General features: G+C 40.7%; 1 protein-coding gene across 8 annotated transcripts in view; it reads left to right on the top strand.

Annotated features, from left to right (window-relative positions):
• zfh2 (Zn finger homeodomain 2) overlaps positions 1–15,350 on the top strand; it is a 411,031-nt gene that overhangs the window by 106,644 nt on the left and 289,037 nt on the right. For all 8 annotated transcript variants that reach the window (XM_069132601.1, XM_069132602.1, XM_069132606.1 and 5 more), the window contains one exon: positions 12,530–12,614. The gene's annotated coding sequence lies outside the window, so the exon portion shown is untranslated. The remainder of the gene's footprint in view (positions 1–12,529; positions 12,615–15,350) is intronic.

Genomic DNA, 15,350 nt, shown 5'->3' with positions numbered 1-15,350 from the left:
TACATACGGCGCACGGCCAGCGCTGACCATCGCTGTGGACGGAGTACTTTTTCGCTAGACTGAACTCTGTTGATTGACTATTCAAAGCGCAAATCGTAATAAGTTATAGTAATTCTTTTGCACGAGATTAAACGATTCAAGAGCGTTATTTTTTAGTATTAATTATTTATTATAAACATTGAAATTCACAATAAACTAGAATTTGGGTAATAAACTAGAAAACAATAAACTAGAAAACTAAATTTAGTAAATATAACACAAGTTAATAATTCAGTTGTGTGTGAAAAATTTCAAAACAATTATCGATACATAATCCGACATCGCATTTTCTGCATTCGTATCGCGTGTCGCTCCTTCTCTTATTTTTCACACAAACAACACATTTTTTCTTGATAAATGTGTTGTGCCGGCACGATTAAGGCATTTTCATGGAAAATGCCTATCGATTAAACGAAATGGTAAATCCTCAGACTTTCTTTTTCCTCCTCCTAACATGCTTCTACGTTGGAAATATTTTCGTAAAATGTCTCGTATCAACGCTAAATGAAATTCACTAAATTTTTGTTTCGAAGCAGTAGATTTTTGATATAAAATATATGCATTATATATAAGGAATGCATTTATATTTATCTCACATAAACGTAATAGTATTACTTCTGCGAGTAGCGTGCGAAGCGTCCTGCTTTGCGATCAAGTTTTCAGAACAGAAAAATCAACCAAAAACAAAATTACATAAAAGCTCCGCTCCCAAGCGGCTTAAATCCAAAGATTAGATTTTAACACAAAAAATGTAAAGCGCCGGCACATAATATAGTATGGCTATGTCGTACCGTTGCGTATCGGTACTTTTGCCTAACACATATTATCAAATTCATAGTTTATTGTGAATATCCAAATGTATTTATATGTATCTTGGTTGTAAATAAACGTCATTAAAAAAAAAGTAGTTGTTAGGGCCTTAGGTTACTAACGTTCGGGACCCGGGTTCGAATCCCGGCGCCTCCGTATTCCTATTTTTCTTGTAATGTGAGCGTGGAGAACATATGAGAGAGCAATAGCCGCGCAGAGGGTTCTAGTTTTTTCTGGAAAAATTTTGCGATTATGAAGAATATGACTTCACGGATAGACTGATTCTCTTCGATCTTCCATTGCGCTTGGAAGAAGTTGAGTAAGTGATTACGGGACGCCACGATACGCATAAATCTGATCTCTGACTGAAAAAAAGGAAGGGATCTGTTTAGATATCTTAAGCACTCTCGTTTACGGAGAAACGTTCTCAAAGATCATAAAACCGTTGATCCTAACGAACAAGACGCTAGATACTCATCAAACAGATGCGAAAACTAGTTACAATTTCATTCAACACCTTACATATGGCATCAAGCTCGCAAAAATCCACCGGTGCCTCTGACAGAGTTGAACAGATTGTGCCAAGGGGGGGGGGGCAACTACCTACCAGTGGCCCTCTAACTGCTTTGACAAAACGTTTGTAGAAGAACGAATATAATGCATATGTGATCTTATGCTTAGAATGTTGTCCAGTCAGAGATCAACCGTTCGGAAACACAGGATAAGATTATTGATGCGTATCGTAGCGTCCCGTAATCACGTACTCAACTTCTTCCAAGCGCAATGGAAGATCGAAGAAAATCAGTCTATCCTTGAAGTCATATTCTTCATAATCGCAAAATTGTCCCAGAAAGAACCAGAACCCTCTACGCGGCTATTGCTCTCTCATATGATCTCCACACTCACACTGCAGGAAAAATAGGACTACTACGGGCGCCGGGATTTGGAACCCGTGTCCCGAACCTTCGTAACCTAAGGCGCTAACCACTGCGCTACCGTCGTCCAGGTGAAGTTAGTGTCGAATAACGGTATTTGTTGTCGAGTGCCGCCCCACGTATTTTTAGAATATAGATTGTGGGTGTTTATAGAACCGAGTAAGGCGAAGTTAAATTAATATTGTAGTATCGATTATTGTGACGCGAGAAAGGGACAGAGAGGTCTTATTCGAAAGTTTATTCGTAGGAAAAATTTCGCTTGTTTTTCTCAGATTCTAAGTATTGTAATGAATAAAGAAAAGGATACGATTGATTGTTGGAATTATCAGAGGTATGTGGATTTGCTACGAGTGAAAGAGTCGTCGAGGCTTTAAAGTTTCAACTTGCAAAGCTTCGAAGCTGAACCAAAATGGACATGTATATTTTAACATGCGTTGTTCGTGTCAAACTCACAGAGTAAAGTATTGAATAATTAAAAACATTTCAACCATACATTTCGTTTTACTTACGTTTTACAGACAATAAAACCGAATTGATTATGGTATGATGATTTAATCTCAATTTAATTTCAATTTAAGCATTGAATTCCACGATTGCTTGAATTATCCTATCGTAAATTTAATTTGTATTTAATCAAAAGTAAATCGTCTATAAATAAAGGTAAAGTTAAAATCTAAATGCTTTGTCGTAATAAATGATAGAAGAAACGATGCTCGAAAGTTTCAGAAATAACGTTTCACATCTTTTATTGTCTTCTTTGTTGTCTTTAGGGCGTTTCAAGTTTCCAGAGTGATCAAAGTTTTCCAAAAAGGAACTGTTTCTTCGGTTGGAAAGGAACAAAGAAGCTATATCTGGCTAGTTTCTTTTAAAGTCTATTCTTTTATGGCGAATGGAGTAGAAAATCGCTAGAAGGATGTTTAACGCTGTTGAGACATTCCACGTTGCGAGTTCTACAACTATTTATCGCTTTTGTCTTTGTTGTTTCGTGGTCGTCGTGAAGTCACGAAATTGGTTATGTGCATAATGTAAATAGATTTCGTGACTTCGTATGCGTTTGTTCCATTGCGATCATTTTATCGGGGACATCGTACTTCATAAAACAGCAGCGTGTAGCTGCTACTTCCGAGAAGTCGAGTCGGTTTAATTTAGGGCAACGTATTAATTATTCTAATAACTGTGGCAAAAAATTTGTCGCTAATTCGTGGAACTTTGATAGAAAATACGTATAACTATTTTGGTTTGATAATTATTTTCAAAGATTCAAAAATTCGCTATAAGAAGATTTTCAGCTGCAATAACTATCGCGATATTCTCTACGTTATACCACTAAAATGTGAATAGTTTATATTTAATTTACTTTGTCTTCTTATATCGGGCCGAATAGAATATGTACGACTATGTATACTCCAACTCCTCCTATTTCCCCATCGTACACACCACTTAAAGCTATAAAATAGCTATCTGTAATAACGATCATGGAAAAAGTTGTAAAGCAACAGATTAATTAGTCCTATAACTTTATTGGTCATATTTTTCGACACCATTAATTCTACCGCGAAAGCCAGTGTCTTAAACGCTTGAGCACCAAACGAGACTCTGAAACACCAATAAAACTTCCAACTATCGACAGAATCAACGAAACCCGATTTTACTATCTTCGTGTTAATCTCAATTTTAATCCTAAACTCAATGTTCAAGACGTTAATATTCCTTCGCGTAGCGTTTAATAATCCTATAAATATTTCCAGTAATATTCCACAGATATACCCGCGCTAAAGGGACATAGATATACACGCAACATAAAGCCTATTTAATGAGTAATTTACGTAAACGAAAAAGCTTACGACTAAAAATATCTTACTCGTAATGAAAGGATTCAGCACGACCACGGTTAACATTCATGGGCTCTCAACGCGTAATCCGACGTTAAGACAAATCGAAGGTGCAGCTCGCCTCTGCCTAGCTGAAAGAGCATCGTCCACGAAGATCGTGCAGCGGGTGGCTTCCACGGGTAGTCCCACGGAATTTTCTCGTAGATGCTAGGTGTTGCGGATGCAGGGTGGCCGCGGGGCAACCTGAAAGAAATTTCCATGCCGAGGCGGCGAATCGATTAGACGCCGGTCAACTTCGACCCTGTCGAACCGCAGACTCGATATTCTCTATTCCTCCCTCCCGCTGGCTGTTCGCTCTCTGTTTCTCCCGGGACTCGATTCGAGCGTATAATTATCAGAGGCACGCGAACCCAGGGACCCTCCTCGAGAGGGCCTACGACTTCTCTTCCTCTTGCTCGTAGCTTTACTCTTCGCTGTTTCTCTTTTTCTCTCGGTTCTTTCTTTCGTCCTCTTCTTGTTCTCCGCGCTGAACTACGTGGTTGGCTGACTCGCTAATACTAGGAAGAAAGCTAGACTTACCGCGGGCTTCGCTAGGTTCCTACACGGGCTCGACCCCATGCTGGAGGAGCCACGGTGCCCCATTACCATACGATTTTCATGTTAGCGCCTCCGGGCCCCCAAAGCTGCACGACCGCGCATTATACTTAACCTAACCCAAGCCGCGTGTACGTTCACGTGTACACACGTGAGTTCTACTACGTGGACGGTCTCGTGTGGCCAGGCGCTGCTGCGACTGTGTTTCGCCACTCGGGGCGACGCGGACGTTCGCGTAGGTGTAGGTGTGGCAGGACCATGGAATCCCGGCGTGGGTAATTGTACAATGCTGTAAACGGTTTACTTCTGCACATTGGCGTAGTCATGCGGGGTGGAGCAGGCGGCTTCTACTCTGATGTTGTTTCAAATGGATAAATGTTTTGATGGATGTTTCTAGGGGTGAACGCTTTCGGCAGTCTCGTAGTATCTGATTCCATTCGAGGACGATTTACAGATGTTAAGTAGATTTTAAATTGATTAAGTGGTAAAAAGAAAATGTTAATTTGACGAGAGGAAGATCGTACGATGAATGACCGTGTTAATTGAATATTAATTTCGCTTGTATAATTTGAGGACTTTGAATGAGATTCGTAGTAAAGTCTTAAGAATTATAAGTTTAAAAAAGAGAATAATTGCCGTAACGCATGTATTTTCTAGAATATTATTTTATAATATTTGTAATGTTAAATAACATATTATTCGTCGATGAGTGTAATAAGTTTATAAAATAAAACGAATATTCTATGTTTTCGTCTAGATGAGAGTTTATAACGTAAAAATCATTTTTATATTTTTTGTAAATATCACAAAATATCTTAAAATTTACAATTCGTAACAAAAGCGCAGATTACACGAATAATTCGGTGAAATCACACGCAGGCTTTAAACGAGGCATCGATGAAAGAAAAATCATGAAACGCATTACGTTAATCCGTATGAAAGTCAGTTTGATTAATGTAACGCATCCATTGGACGCGGTAGTGACGCGTGAAAATTCCGATCGGAGTTCTGGTCGGCTGCTGTCTCCACTGGCCACCCATACACTCAGCCAAGTGTGACTACGCGTGATTACGTGTGACTGCTGGGAGGCATTTGCAACAATCGCAGGGATGCACTGACAGGCAGCTTTATTTACCTAATTACCGGATTTAACCGGGGAAAATAGTGGTGAATGATACCTCGCGATACTTGAGTTAAGTACGTGTATGCTGGGCGTGTTTTTCGTGCGCGTGTATGCGCGCCTTTATATGTGCGCGATGAATATTAAGCCAAGAGAAGATTAGAGGTTTTCTAACATGTATCTCGTTCCCTTCCCCTTCTATTTCATCGCGCTAACGTTCCTATATCTTTCATTTTGCTTTTTCTTTCCCCTTTGTACCGATCCTTCTTTTCGTTCTTTCCATTTTCTTTCTTTTGGAAAGATATTATCGACTCGAAGATCGAGGAACAACGACGTTTCCGACGAATTTGTACACGTGCAATTCCCTATTATTCCTTCGATCCCCTGGCAAAAGCGGAGGTAACAGCGTCGTAAAGGGGTGGGAACAGGGGAAGGGAGTGTTCCGTGTTTAGAATCCGTAAAGCGGCGAGCGTACGCTTGCATGGTGCAAAACTGTAAACGGCGATCGTAAGAGCATACGGAGCTGTCATTACTAGATAATTATTTCCCCATAAAGCAGAAATAACAGTGACGCAGTAAGAGTCCGCGTTAACCTTCAATTAAAAAATTTCAAGTTTGCACGTGGCGTGGCGAGCCTCGACGAGAATGAGCACTTCATACGATTATTTGGGGTAGCAAAATGCCGAAATTAATCGTTAAAAACGAGAACATAATGGCTGTTGGGAGAAGAAATGAGTAGCTTCGTTCTAACGATCCAGAAAGTCTTGTTTTATTATTGGATTGATATTAATCGGACGTTTCGTTTTATTGATCTCGTTACTTTCTCGATAATTTACATCCATTTTTAGTGCACGTTTAACTTTTAATTACCATATTAAGGAAACTGAAAAGATATACACATATATGTTTAATTTGTTTACTTTTTCTGTAGTTGTAGTTAGTGACGTTCGTGACTCTAGTTCCTTGCGACATTTACGAAACGATGATCATGATTGTACTAACCAAATTGAAAATTAATCTGCAAATGTTTATAGAAATTACAAAATGTTTATTGCAAACATATATTTAGTAAAAAATTAATATACAACATGAACAGTCGTTTTAAGGATATAATAAGCGTCAAATATGATCTAGCTGAATATATATATAGAGGTTTATGTGTAGAGGATGGTTGGTCGGTGAAGTTTAATGGACGAGATTGCTCGTTGTTGAAACCGTCGAATATATTTAAAATGATAAATTAGTATACAGATAATGTTCGCAAAGACGCTCGTACTGATCGATTCGCTAAGACAGTGTATAAGTCGTAAAATAGGATCGCTAATGATTCGTTAATTAGATCGCTGATAATTCGTTGATAACTGGTTGATAACTGATCGACACTGACTGTAACTCCTTTCCTTGCGATCGCGACCGCTTATTTATTCTGGTCGGGGGAGAGTCGGAAAATTCAAATTCGTCTTTGTTCGACGGTTGCACGTGGCGGAGACATTGTTTTGCTCGGAGTTTATTTATTCTTACATTACGTGTATCCTAAGGATCTTGATACTCCGAGGCAAAATAACAGTGATTTGAATTTTTTCTAATTGGTTTCTAACTCACGTGTCGCTATATATAGCTGTTTATCAATATAATAAATAATTGAACTTTAAATTGTTTTGTGATCTGCGCGAAATATATAATCTCGTCTACTTCTATTAAATATCTTGAAATTTCTATACATATTTTCAGATTTGTCAAACTTTACCAACATAAATAGGGCAGACAAATTTTATAGCGCAGCTAGTAAAGTTTCATAACGTTACACACAACACACATAATATATTCATAAAAGATATCTACGAGTGTTTGTGAACACGTGTACATGACTTGTTATCAAATGATACAGGATATTCCAATTTTTCCGAACGAATCGTAGAAACATAATCCACGAGTGAAAGTGAATGTAGATTAACGTACATCCACGGTGTTCATTACACAAAGGATTAATATCGTTCGATTCGTAACTCTCGTGTCGTTGAAACGCTAATTCGGTCTAAAATCGCAGTTAACCCTATTACGTAATTAACCCTATAAAATTCCGAGCTACTACACGGGCCACCCTCGTTTCGAAAGGCGGAGAGCAGAGTGCAAGCCGAGAGGAAAACAAGCGGACAAGGGTGGAATGTCTCGTGTTTAGAATCCGTAAGGCTTCGGGCGTTCGTTTGCACAATGTAAACGGCGATCGCGGAAGCAGCCTGCCCAGCCATTGTTCCACGATTATTTGCCCTCCCTTTTGTTGTCTTCTCTCGCCGGAGTACGGATACACATTGTAGATACGCTGTCGTTACGAAGTTGGCGAAGACGCCATGACACCCGTGAAACTTTAACAAACATTCCTTCCGTACAACGGTTTTATGAGAGGCACGGATAGTAATCGACCACGATGTTTCTGCTCACTGTCGAACGGTCATCTTTTATCGACGTGGATGAGGTAAGCGTATCTTGAAATAGAATTATTGAAATTTTCGAGGCTATTAATGTTCTCCAGCGTGTTTTTTTTTTTTTTTTTTTTTTGGTCGAAGTTTATTGATAGTTGAAGACAGTAAAGAATGAAATTGCTGATATTTCTGGGTGGCTAGTAAATAGTAGCTGGATGGCATTTATGCAGTTATCGATATGAATATCTTTGACGTTCGGATATTAGATATTGACATGCCATGGTAATATTTGATGCATTAAATGTCTGTAATTACATCAGTATTTTAAATATAGCGCTTGAAAGCTGAGAATTGGGAATGCATTAACTTAATAGGAGTAAAAATGTACATTGTTGTGAATATTTTTCAAATTTATTATATATTTGTATTAATTACCACAGATGAGGTACCATATCTGTTATGATTTACGTACTATGAGTTGCCTCTAATAATCATTTACAGTATAATACAGAGGAGTGTCGTATTCTTTAAAAATGCGCGTTTAATATTAATAAAGAGAGAGTCCCCGCAAGTTCATCTTAAACATCATGTACTTGATACTAATTTCTATATGTGTTTTATATTTCTCCGCTTCATTTAAGATTACATATTCCATGTTTCTCGTTTTTAAAATCAAAGCTAATTTCCTCAAGGAGAAAATCGTTATACTAACAACCCGTACCTAATTCTAAAATATTCTGAACCGACTAATCTCGCAATTAATAAATGTCATTCGACTTCCATCCAACTAAAAACTAAAGAAAGTACTTCGCAGTGACGAAATCGTCACGAATCTAAAATTCGACCAAGAATACGGATAGATCGTTTGATTCTGGTTACGTTTGGAGCGCACTTTTGACGTTGTCCGGCCATCGAATGCGCTTCGATACGAGGAAAAACGAGTTCGTCGCGGGGGACTACGTAATCCACGGCAATTTTTCCTGAGCCAGAAGTGGCCGTGTTATACTAGCGACCCTACGACACACGAAGCTGCAAATGTCGCATTGTGGACCAGCCAATAAAGTCGCTCGTTCGCCCACGCGAGCCCCGCTGGACGGTCTCGCGGCGAAGAGAGAAAGAAACGATTGAACACGATCTAGAAGAGGATAACGAAAGCTTAGAAGGGACTATTGGAAACGCGGCTTGTCGTAAATGCCTCGAGTTTGCGTCGTTTCTTTCTATTTCGTTCGCTTTCTTTTCCTCCTATGGGTTCGTTCTTTCTTCTTTAGCTCGGTCGCTCAAAAGGTCGCAAGGTCGACTCGTGGGTGGCGACGATAATAATTATTGCCTGGGGGTTCGAACGATCGATCGACGATCTCGGATTCGCCGTGCCAAGATCACGGCGATCTCCTTTATTTCTTGTTGGAACGCGGCTTTTATCACCCGACACGACCGAAACGGTCAACGTTTTCACTCGTCCGAGAGAAAAAGAACGCGGCAGGAGGCATATATACACAATTTTGCATTTAATACCCGCTGTACTTTATGCCGATCAAGAGAACGTTGGTCCTCTCGTCCCTCATGCAGGCGCGAAAGAGATTTTTACGACGGCATAGTTTCCACGGGATGCGCGTTCGATGTTGTTGAATGGCCAGCAATCCGCGAAATGTCTGCGTCCCGCTTGAATCGTAATATTTTTATCGATCGAGCACCGAAGACACAGTAAAAAGACTATAAACGACGGGGACGCGCGTCCTCCTTTTCGCGGAATTCCTCAAATTGTACGCAGCTTGCACGAATTAACCCTAGCTTCCTGACGTTAACGACGCGATTTCTTCGACATGATCGAGTTTTTTACGTGATTATGATTTTAGCGGGAATTATATGTACAAGTTTTAGAGACTAGTTCATAACATTTTTTCAAAGAGAATTAATAAATTACGGGAAGGTTTCTGGAGTATGTTTAACGTTGTTTGAAGAAGTTTGATGTTAAAGTAAGTTCATAGGTAAAAGGTATGGATTATTTTTGTATCGGAATATCGAAATGTAGTTTTATTCGTGCGTGAAATGTTATCGTTAGATCATAGATGAAACTGTATGATTATATTACTCACCCATGGAATATTTTGCTAAGCAATGTAATCTACATTTGACTAATATGTCAATTGATAGAATCTTGCAAAGACAAATTTATAGATACACACGCCAGAAACAATTCGAATTAAATTCCATTGTCCAAATTCCAACATTTCCATCGTCGTGTCCATAATCGATAGGCACCGGACGTGTTAATTTATTTATCTTATAATATTCATTTAATCTAAATGTAACAAATATATTCCGTTCCCTTAACCATATAAACATCAACTTCGTCAAATGCTCAACCATCGTAACAACCAACTAAATTATCCTACTCGTATTCTCCTTCACCGCACCTCTCATCCATTTACCTATAAAAGAGAAACATCGTACACAACTCACCATCTCCCAGTTTCTTAATTTATAAGATCGTCAAGCTTATCTCGCAGGAAACATCCCATACGTTCTCTTCGCAGAAATATCAGTAAATTTCCGAGCAATCTCCCGGACACACATTAGCGTATCTTAACGATAAGAAGCATTCTCTTGGACAAACCTCTGGAAACGTAGTCTCTGTTCGTAGGAACAGCGAAAAAACGAGGAACACGTCAATCGTTGCTGGATCGTCGGGGGCGGAGGCAGTACCCGAGGCGAGCGTAACTTACCGGGTAATTTGTCGGAGGTACACGTGAAAAATCGTGATAGCTAATCGATTCCTGGCTGGACGTCGATCGAATGTCCTGCGAATCGTCCTGTCCCGTGGGCAGCGCGCGTCTTCCACAGCCGGACGATCTTGGATCGCGCAATAACCGTCGATCGATACCCGTGCGATCCCGCCTCGGTGAAACGACCGATCGTTCGCTAACTCGTCGAGACGATGGCGATTTTTTATCGCGTTAACGAAGTTCCACGGACGAAGATCGCCGCGCGACGATAGTAATAATCGTCGTGTGTACGAGCGATCGATCGGTCGTTCGCTGTGTCTCCGCACGTTTTACGCGGCCCTCGATCAGTCGATCGTTCTCCGCGGCCTGCGTCCGATCGACTTTTACTCCGTCGTTGGTGACGCGTATGGAAACTCGTGGGTGACAATGACAATAATTGTAGGCTCGTACGCGCGTCCTAAACGCGTCGTGTCCCCTCGTTGATGCTTCGAGACTCGAGGTTCGTTCGTCGCGCAACAGCAAGACCACGGGTTCGTGGGTGACAATAACGATCCCAACAGGTTTATACGGGGAATTCGTTGCGATCCATGTACTTTAACGCCGTTTTATTCGCGTGATTTCGCGTCACGATGGTCCCGCTAGATCGTCGGTTCAATGATGAAGCTGCGTAGTGACTGGGACGGAACGGGTCCAGTCTTAGAGGGAAGGTTTTATGGAAGTGATTTGGCAGATTTTTGTATCGATCCAGCGGTTGCCTTTGTTTCAAGAGCGTGACGTCATTTTGAGAAAAGATGATTTGGAGTAGATTATACTCGATAAGTTGCAAGAAGATGCGATCAGATTGGAAAGTGTAAGAAGTGATTAGAGAGATCTGTTTTGTTTGATAATCTTGATACAATCCTGCAATTAATATTTCATACTCCAATTAACGAATGCCACGCTTTGTTCTACTACACCTAACTACCTGAAATATAACATAATTATGTAATATTTAACTGTACAGAAATTCGTAAAACAAAAAATATAATTATGCTAAGAAGGAAATCCAAAACTTCGTCCTTACGCTTCTCCTCCATCGCTACACTTTCAACCTTTAAATTTTCTCAGCCCCCATCCACCATCAAATAAATTTATTCAGACGATGGCAACGCGCGCAGCGTTCGACCCGTTGATCCTCTCGTTCGACTCGCCTCGAGTAACGTCTGGTATCAGACCGAGATTTATTCCGGCACGCGCGGAAATAAAAAAGAAAGTAAAATGATGCAAATCAGAGGAGGGCTCGCCAGGAACGAGGAGAACGAAATTCGGTCGCGTGTGCTCGATGATCCCGTTTCCAGCACGCTCTGTGTCGCAAAGTCTAGCGCGCGCTCGAGATCAAACTCGAGGGTGAGGAACGTTATTCAAATTTGACTCGTGGAGATTAGAATTAGAATCGACGATTTTTGGACACGTGCCTGTGCGCATCGACGATCGTTCGAACGGGGAAACAGAAACGTCTGAGAAGAAAATATTCAAATTTTTTTCCGGGTAGAAGACACGAGCCGGAAGTGGTGCTTTGTGGCCTGCCATGATTTATTTGCATGAGGCGACGGATACGGCACACCGGTGCAGCCTCCCTGGATTATAATTAAAATCGGGAACACGAGGCTGGAACGTGCGATCGGAATTTATTTCCATGTTTAAGTCGGACCAAAAGGCAATTCGAAGGCAGCTATATGTTTGATTAGGTGGATCACGCTTTCCACTAGGATCTCCACGTTCGATGACTCGCTTTGATGGGGTAGAATGACTTGCGGGTAACTGTCGAGTGTGAATACGTTTAGGTCAACAGTTTAAATAGAATTTGTAAACGTGAGACGAAAGTTTGGTGATGTTTGTGACAGTGTAACTGCTTGAAGGATTGAAAGGAAAGAAATTTGATCGGAATTAGAAGGATGTATATAAAAATACACGTTGATCCGAATGTGCTGAAAATATATTTCTATCACATTTTGTTTTAAATATTTCTTACGAGTGTGTAAAGACTATCACAAGAACGATACTGTTTTCCTTGTAGGTGGAAACGTTAGTGGGATATTAAGGCTGCTTTCGATTCTTAAATGGAAGGCTTACAGGGCGAGTTGAACGATCTACAACACAAGGTACGTACCTAAATCAAAATATTCTAATCTTAATCTCCTATCACCGTGTATTCCTATAAAATAATTTTCAATCTTCGTTCACGCTAAGTATCTCGAAACGTACCTATGCAAATGCGTGATTCGAAGAGTCGTTGTACGAATCGAAGGGTTCGACATGGATCAAGATCGAAAACCGTTTAAAATCGTGGCCGTTACGCGTATCGAAGGAATCGAACGTCTCGTCGTAGCACGTTCCCGACAAAGGCAGCCACGGGGCTTTCATGCGTGCCAAGGACCTTCCGTATGCAAATTTCACTCCTAGATCCATAGCAGCACGCGACCCGCCGCTGCCTCGAATTCACATTCAAATTTCCCGCTGCGAGGCCGCAGCGCGTTTTTTGCATCCTTAATTTCCACGTGAAGCGTGCACTTGTTACTCTCCAAAGGGTAGAAACGGGGAAGGAAAGAGAGAAAGAAAGGAATACCTGACTGGCAAGGGATTTTTCAGTCTGTTAATGACGATAGAGCAGTCACTCTACGCATCGTTGTTGGTTTTCATTCATCGATAATCTACCAGCTAGCAGAAATTTTACCTGAACGATTCGTCGAAGGAGTTATAGGTGTTAGAATATGTACGTTAGAATTGAATCTGTAAAGGAGAAGGAGGGGGCAAATAACGATGATTAACGTTTTAGGCGATATTTGAATTTTAAACATTTATTTTCGAACGGAAAATTCTTTTTTTATTTTAGCTATTTTTTATTCGAGTAGATGGTAATAGAATAAATGGAGTATTCTAGTAGACATATGGAATTTATGAATTTAAAGTATGCAAGAATTTTATAAACCAAATATTTCAATAGACATATTATAGCCTGTCGCTGTTTAAATACTTGTAAAATTCTGTTCAGATGTATAGTGCATCCCTGTAGAAGATACTGCTACTGTAGAACTTTCGTTCATACGTACTTCAACAAGTATTACACAGATATATAATATATTATGTTCACACAAGCATCTGTGAAAAGATATCTGCTATTTCCTCCTAGTTTCCTTTCAAAATCATTGAAACATCTTCGTACAACGAAAGTATTTATAAGTATTTGTCTTAACCGTCTTACTAAAAGCATTCGTAGCATCTTAAATCTACGTCTTCCACGCCTTTTTGCTACCGGTTCTCTCTACGTCCAGCAGATCGCATACGATCATCAAGAAGCATGGGAATAAACTCAAGGGGTGATCTCGACAGCATCCCCCCTCGAGCAACCAACAGCAGTTGGAAATCCTCGTTTCTGCTTCCTCGATATAACGAACGGACTATCCGTCTCGGTATTAGTATGCATTCTTGTGAGAGTCAAGCCGGGCCGCAGCTCTGTTTCACCCGGGATTCCCACACCTATGACGATCCGTGCCCTTAATTCCCGGCATTGTCGCCCAGCTGGTCCAGACAGATACACCGAACGAAAAGAGAGCGGAGAGATATACGCGGAGAAGTTGTCACTTTTTCGATTCTTAGGCCAGGTTGACGGTAGGAGAGAGGAGAGGCGGATGAATACGCGTGGATCGGTTCGTCAGGTCTGCTTACTCCAGGTGAACAGAGGTGTGCGCCAGGGTCCTGAAAGCGAAGGGGCTGCTTCCCTTTTGAGACAATAATAGAAACAGTGGTAGCACCCTTGCCGCGACCCAAATACCTTAAAATACATGATACACGACGAGCCTCTGCTCTATTTCTTCCATTTCCCTCCCTTCGTCCCTTTTGCTCTCATTCTCTGCCTGTTAGTTTGCTAGATTTCTTTCTCTCCTTTTCTCTCCGCCTCGTCTCAACGATACAATTAAAGTACGTTGCGGTCTTTAAAGCTCGAACCATCCCCCTCTTTCACCTCTCCGATCCCTTTTCTTTAGGTGTTGTTCGTTTGTCGTTCGATTTATGTCAGCGAAAGGGGTGAAAGATGAAATCTAGCAGCAGCGTACCCGAATTCTCTACCTGTTCCACCGGGTCTCGATTATTTCTTTCTCCGTTATTATCCTCTTTTTCTTTTCTCTTTTACTCGTTACACCGCGTCTGATCCTCGCTGATCAGCCAATCGATCGAGTCTCTTTATTCCACCGGCATAACCGAATCTTCATCACCCTTCGATTCATCGGTTCCGTGGGGTTCGAACGAAACGCTTCCATGTAGATTCTTTGATTTGTGGGATCGGTTAGTCGTTGCCCCACGGCAAGCATAATTCCGTTTGATTATCGTGAATACGTGGCACCCGAATCGAGGTCGAGTGGGCTGGAAGTCGTCCCCTCCTCTGTGTCCTAACATCGGTTACCTATTTAGCGGGTTCGATTCCGATGGATCGAGTTTCTGCCTTTTGTGACAAATTTCCAATTAGCGTAACGATTTTTGTTTCGCAAGTAGAACATGCGGTTAGTAGTTTCCTTTTTCCTTGAAAAATCATAACTATTAATCTAATAATTTTAGTCATTTTCTATTTAACGTGGATGCTAATCAGTGCGTTCTTACTGAATCGTTTAAATATTTTTACTTTTCCCTCTAGATTATAGGTCGTGGACAAATTTTAGAAGTTAATACATATATTATTTTAGCTTTCGCAATGAAAATAAATTGCGTTGATGATTCTCTGGCTAACAAACATTGTTACACCGAACAACTTGTTTCGAAACTTCCAAAGAAAAACTAAGTTCGGTTGTGTTGTATAGCATCAAGGCGTTTTGGCTAGCGGAAAATGAAATATTGCTACTGTTATG

This window comes from Bombus flavifrons, chromosome 3, assembly GCF_040668555.2.
Source record: "Bombus flavifrons isolate JBK064 chromosome 3, iyBomFlav1_principal, whole genome shotgun sequence".
Classification (NCBI taxonomy): domain Eukaryota; kingdom Metazoa; phylum Arthropoda; class Insecta; order Hymenoptera; family Apidae; genus Bombus; species Bombus flavifrons.
The sequence above is the reverse complement of the archived record's forward strand: the minus strand, read 5'-3'. Positions and strand labels throughout refer to the sequence as shown.